Genomic DNA, 7,099 nt, shown 5'->3' with positions numbered 1-7,099 from the left:
AGGAAGAGAGGAATCACGGTAGAGAAGAAAATCTTTGTCTGTACTGTGCCAGTACCGAACATTTCTTGGTGGATTGCCCTATTCGTCCTCCACGTCTAGGAAACGCACGCACGCACCCAGCTCACGTGGGTGTGGCGTCTCTTGGTTCGAAGTCTGCTTCTCCACGTCTCACGGTGCCTGTGCGGATTTCTCCTTCTGCCAACTCCTCCCTCTCAGCCGTGGCCTGCTTGGACTCTGGTGCCTCTGGGAATTTTATTCTGGATTCTTTGGTGAATAAGTTCTGCATCCCGGTCACCCGTCTCGTCAAGCCGCTCTACATTTCCGTGGTCAACGGAGTTAGACTGGATTGCACCGTGTGTTACCGCACAAAACCCCTCTTAATGTGCATTGGACCCCATCACGAAATGATTGAATTTTTCGTCCTTCCCAACTGCACCTCTGAGGTCCTCCTCGGTCTGCCATGGCTCCAGCTTCATTCTCCCACCCTTGACTGGACCACCGGGGAGATCAAGAACTGGGACTCTGCTTGCCACAAGAAATGCCTCTCCCCCCCCTCCCAGTCCCGTCAGGCAAGCCTCAGTGCCTCCTCCTACACCTGGTCCCCCCAAGGCTTATCAGGACTGTGCCTTGCCTCCTCATGGGCCCCGTGCCAAGCTTCACCCTCTGCCCTCCCTCCCCATTCCCACTCCTGCTGTACTGCCTGCCTTTGAGGAAACCCTACAGTCACTCCCGGTGTCCTCGTCCCGTGTGAAGCAGTTGCCGGACAAAGAAAGGGGGAGACCTAAGGGGGGGGGGTACTGTTACGCCGAGCGCTCCGGGTCCCCGCTCCTCCCCGGAGCGCTCACGGCGTTTCTCTCCCTGCAGCGCCCCGGTCAGACCCGCTGACCGGGAGCGCTGCACTGACATTGCCGGTGGGGATGCGGTTTGCATAGCGGGACGCGCCCGCTCGCGAATCGCATCCCAAGTCACTTACCCGTCCCGGTCCCCGGCTGTCATGTGCTGGAGCGCGCGGCTCCGCTCTCTAGGGCGCGCGCGTGCCAGCTCTCTGAGACTTAAAGGGCCAGTGCACCAATGATTGGTGCCTGGCCCAATTAGCCTGATTAGCTTCCACCTGCTCCCTGGCTATATTACCTCACTTCCCCTGCACTTCCTTGCCGGATCTTGTTGCCTTGTGCCAGTGAAAGCGTTTAGTGTTGTCCAAGCCTGTGTTACCTGATCTCCTGCTATCCATATTGACTACGAACCTTGCCGCCTGCCCCGACCTTCTGCTACGTCTGACCTTGCCTCTGCCTAGTCCTTCTGTCCCACGCCTTCTCAGCAGTCAGCGAGGTTGAGCCGTTGCTAGTGGATACGACCTGGTTGCTACCGCCGCAGCAAGACCATCCCGCTTTGCGGCGGGCTCTGGTGAACACCAGTAGCCACTTAGAACCGGTCCACCGGCACGGTCCACGCCAATCCCTCGCTGACACAGTGGATCCACAACCTGTAAGCCGAATCGTGACAGGACCCTAGTAGCTAGTTATTGGTAGACAGCCACAGGCAAGCCAATATAACTTCAGTGTACTAGACAGGTAACAAATATGGTAATAACAATGTCAAGTGAGATTTATAATATGTTATATAATGTTTCTAGTCATTCAATAGAAAATACAGCAAGTGAAAGTGTATCTAATGCTTATAATGTCATCCTGTTACTAAATTCATGAACAATGTAATCCTGTTTGTGAGTTTATCAGTACTCATGTATGTACATTGAAGTATATATAAAGTTTGTTTAGAAAAAAGAAAAAAAACTAATATATAGTAACTTACCAAAAATTTGTCAGATCTTGCAAGAACTCTCATTATATGCAAAGACTCTCTTGTTGTGTTCATACAGCCTGAATAATGGACATTTGAAAGACTATGCCCAGGACTGTAAAAAACAATGTTGCACTTCGTGCCTCTGCCTTAGGGGACAAACGTTGAGGCCGACTGATCTTAAGTAAGGGGGTTTGTGGTGTCCCGATACAGTATTGTATACTGCACCTTGTGTGGTGGTCCCCAAAGTCATAGTTACTTCGTTCCAGTAGCATCCTCCTGGTGGGATAGCCCCTAGTTGCCTCTTTCTTATGCAATTCTGTGATGTTTACATGTATAAATAATTGTATATTTAATTAGCTATATAGTGTCGCAGGACCTTAGGTCACATGACTCATGTTAATTCTAGTAAGATGTGTTGAAGGACCTTTGAAGGTCTCATGTGTGGTCACATGGTTAGACCATAATTCCTTGTTAAGTGAATGACAGATGATATGGACCAGTGAGCTTAAGGCCAGCCCTTGCCCATATAAGGGAGCTGCCAGCCAATCCTTGCTCTCTTGTGCTCTTGTTCCTGTACTGCAAAGCAAGAGGCATTATATCTTGGGTGCCGGACTAGTGGAGAGAGAGGAGTGATCCATGCAACTTACAAAGACAAGCTTAGGCCTGAAGCCTGCCAGCCTCAGCCTGAATCTAAACGTGAGTTACAATATCAATCCCCGCTAAAGCTAGTGTGACTGCTGGACCTAAACTCAATCCCCTAAATCCAGCGAAATAGCACTTATTCCTTTTCTAAGCTCAGAACTCACAAGGTCCCAACCAACTGTCAGGATGGTAATAGACTCCTGTACAAAGACTGTTCCTGTTTAATGTTGCATAAAAGCTGCAGTAAAGGTTCCGACAGTTTTATGAAAACCTCCGGTTGTGGACAATCATTTATTATACCTCCCTATCGTTCCTGGGACGGGTGGCGATAGGACAAGCATATACAGAGGAGCCCTCACCCTGTCGTCACGAGTGATAAGGGTTAAACAAGCACCCTTTAGTTACCGCACAGCAACACCCCATATACCCTACAACCCCAGGCTACCACACATGTTTGCAGAGGCTTTGGGGTGCTAAAACATTAGAAATCCCCCCGAATGTGACCCCATTTTTGAAACTACACCATCGAGGAATGTAATAAGGGGTGCAGTGAGCATTTGAACACCACAACTGTCCGGCAAATTTTTGGACCAGAGGGCCATAAAAATCAAAAATTTCATTTTTTACACTAAGATGTTGGTATAGCCTCAAACTTTTCATTTTTACAAGGGGTACAATGAGAAAAAGCACCCTAAAATTTTAAACACTATTTATCCTGAGTACGGAAATACCCCATATGTGGACATAAAGGGGGGAGATTTATCAAAACCTGTACAAAGGAAAATTTGCCCCGTTGCCCATCGCAACCAATCAGATAGCTTCTTTCATTTTGCAGAGGCCTTCTTAAAAATGAAAGAAGTGAGCTGATTGGTGGCAGGAGGACAATTTTTCCTCTGCACAGGTTTTGATAAATCTCTCCCACAGTGCTCTGTGGATGCACTCCACCAGAGCTCTATTATGCACCCGCAGAGCACTTTTTGACCAAATATTGGGTATTTCCGTACTTGGGAGCAATTGACTTGCAAGTTTTGGGGGTCTTTTTCTCCTTTTACCTGTTGTGAAAATGAACAATATGGGGCAACACCATCATGTTAGTGTGAAAAATGTAATTTTTCACAAGTTTTTATTTCAGAAGGGGTAAAAGGAGAAAAATCCCCCCAAATTTTGTAGCACAATTTTGTAGCACTATTCCATATGCGGCCCTACACTGTTGCCTTGAAATACGACAGGACCCAGGCGTGTGAGAGCTTCATATGCATTTGAGGCCTAAATTAGTGATTTGCACAAGGGTGGCTGACAGGTGCTGTGATGGCAGAGGCCACCCTCTTTGCAAACTGTTGGGCAAACAAGTTTGTTTGAGCCACCATCAAATTGACAAAGTCCTCACAGAAAAAAATGTACAAAAAAATCGATTTAACCACATAGGGACCCAGGGCGTACAGGTACGCCTTCGGTCCCTGGTACTTAAGGACCCAGGGCGTACCTGTACGCCCTTGGGAATTTCGGTCCCTGCCGATAGGAGTGAGTTGGCAGGGGTGGCACCCCTCCTATCCCTGCTATTGGTCATCATAAGCAACGACCAATAGCAGATCGGGGGCGGGGGGGGGGTTACTTTCGGTTTTCCCGTTCTGCCCACCCACAATAGGCGGGGCAGGACGGGGAAATGACAGAGGAGCGGGCGCCGAAGTCCACTTACTCATTGGCGACAGCTGCGGGCTGCGATCGGGACGGGGATCGACGGAAGAAGAGGACGGCGATGCGACTCCCTGGATCCTACGGAAGCCAGTGAGTTGCCTAGCAACATCTGGATCACTCTACAGTGGTCTCTATACTGTAGCCCTCCAGATATTGCAAAACTACAACTCCCAGCATGCCCAGACAGCTGTTTGGGCATGCTGGGATTTGTAGTTTTGCAACAGCTGGAGGGTCACAGTTTGGAAATTACTGTGCAGCGATCCAACTGTATCCCTCTAGATCTTGCAAAACTACAACTCCTAGCATGCCACACAGCAGTTTGCTGTGTGGGCATGCTGAGGTTTGTAGTTTTGCAACATCTGGAGGGCCACAGTTTAGAGATCACTGTTCGGTGGTCTCTAACAGTAGCCCTCCAGATGTTGCAAAACTGCAAATCCCAGCATGCCCAAACAGCAAACAGCTGTCTCGGTATGCTGTTAGTTGTAGTTGAGTACCTCTATCTGTTGCATAACTACATCTCCCAGCATGCCCTTCAGCGATCAGTACATGCTGGGAGTTGAAGTTTTGCAACAGATGGAGGCACACTAGTTGGAAAATACTGAGATAGATAACTGAAGGTTTTCCAACCAGTGTTCCTCCAGCTGTTGCAAAAGTACAACTCCCAGCATGCACGGTCTGTCAGTAATGCTGGGAGTTGTAGTTTTGAAACAGCTGGAGGTTTGTCCCCCCCATGTGAATGTACATAAAAACACTACACTACACTAGCACATAATACAGAGCCTCCAGCTGTTGCAAAACAACAACTCCCAGCATTTCCGGACAGCCACTGACTGTCCAGGCATGCTGGGTGTTTAGTAACAGCTGGAGGCACCCTGTTTGGGAATCACTGGTGTAACAGTTTAGGGCCACATATGGGGTATTTCTGTACTTGGGAGAAATTGCCCTTCAAATTTTGGGGGGCTTTTCTCCTTTTACCCCTTAAGAAAAGGAAAAGTTGGGGGCTACACCTGTTAGTGTAAATTTTTTTTTTTTTTTTTTTACACTAACATGCTGGTGTTTCCCCATACTTTTTATTTTTATAAAAAAATTGTGACGCAATTTCTCCTTAGTACGGAAATATGGGGATATGTGGGCGTAAAATGCTCTGCGGGCGCATAACAAGGCTCAGTAGTGAGAGCGCACTATGTACATTTGAGGCCTAAATTGGTAATTTGCACAGGGGTGGCTGATTTTACAGCAGTTCTGACATAAACGCAAAAAAATAAATACCCACATGTGACCCCATTTTGGAAACTACACCCCTCACGGAACGTAACAAGGGGTACAGTGAACTTTAACACCCCACAGGTGTTTGACGAATTTTCATTAAAGTTGGATGGCAAAATGAAAAAATGCTGGTGTTACCCTAAATTTTTCATTTTTACAAGAGAAAATAGGAAAAAAGCCCCCCAAAATGTGTGACCCCATTTCTTCTGAGTAAGATCATACCCCATATGTGGATGTAAAGTGCTCGGTGGGCGCACTACAATGCTCAGAAGAGAAGGAGCGCCATTGGGATTTTGAAGAGAAAATTTGTCCGGAATTGAAGGCCACGTGTGTTTACAAAGCCCCCATAGCGCTAGAACAATGGACCCCCCCCACATGTGACCCCATTTTGGAAACTACACCCCTCACCGAATGTAATATGGGGTACAGTGAGCATTTACGCCCCACAGGTGTCTGACAGATTTTTGGAACAGTGATCCATGAAAATGATAAATTTCATTTTTCATTTTCACAGTCCACTGTTCCAAAGGTCTGTCAAACGCCAGTGGGGTGTAAATACTCACTGCACCCCTTATTAAATTCTGTGAGGGGTGTAGTTTCCAAAATGGGGTCACAGGTGGGGGGGTCCACTGTTCTGGCACCACGGGGGGCTTTGTAAACGCACATGGCCCCTGACTTCCATTCCAAACAAATCCACTTTCAAAAAACTCAATGGCGCTCCTCCTCTTCTGAGCATTGTAGTGCACCAGTAGAGCACTTGACGTCCACACATGGGGTATTTCCATACTCAGAAGAAATGGGGTTACAAGTTTTGAGGGTCATTTTCTCCTATTACCCCTTGTAAAAATGTAAAATTTGGGGGGAAAACTGCATTTTAGTGAAAAAAAATCACGAGGGGCCGGGTGTGACGTCACGCCCGGGGCCGCGAACACGGAAGCCCGCACACAGCGTTAGGGGTAATGAACTTCCGGACGCTGTGAGCGGAGCTCTGAAAGTCAGGGCAGCGCACAACCCCTTTAAGCCTTCCAGTACTTCCAGTATAATACAGAGAAATTTGTGAAGTTCTTTCCAGTCTGACAACAGTGCTCTCTGCTGACACCCGTGTCAGGAACTGTCCAGATTAGAAGCATATCCCCATAGAAAACTTTTCCTTCTCTGAACAGTTCCTGACACGGGGGGTATATATGTATTGTGGTGATTGTTTACTTTTACTGTTATAAGGTAGGCGCTTTTTTTTGGTGCAGGTTTTTTCTTTTGCACATTTTTGGGGGGTGTTTGTGCCATTAGCGATTGTTCTGCGCTGTGTGGCTGGACTGTTCCCCGCATGCAGATTACCCTGATTGCTGATCAGTTAATTATTACTGGTCAGCACTTTTTTGGGGTGCAAGGGATTGTTTGCCCTTTTTTTGGAGGGCATTTACGACCTTCACCACAAGAAAAATTTAGGGGCAGACAGCAGCAATTACTGATGGGTCACTTATAACAGTAGTCTCCAAACTGGGGCCTTCAGATGCAAAACTACCCCTCCTAGCATGCACAGACAGCGGATGGCTGTTCCTCACCACTCTTCAATTATTAAAACAACGGCCCTGCCATGTCTTCCTTTTCTGTCTGCAATGAAGAGGGTGGGCAGAGAGGGGTAATGTAACCGCCCCCAACTGCAATTGGTCAGTTGGTCCCCACCGATCAATCA

This window comes from Hyla sarda, chromosome 3 (assembly GCF_029499605.1).
Source record: "Hyla sarda isolate aHylSar1 chromosome 3, aHylSar1.hap1, whole genome shotgun sequence".
Taxonomy (NCBI): domain Eukaryota; kingdom Metazoa; phylum Chordata; class Amphibia; order Anura; family Hylidae; genus Hyla; species Hyla sarda.
This window is presented reverse-complemented; position numbering follows the sequence as displayed.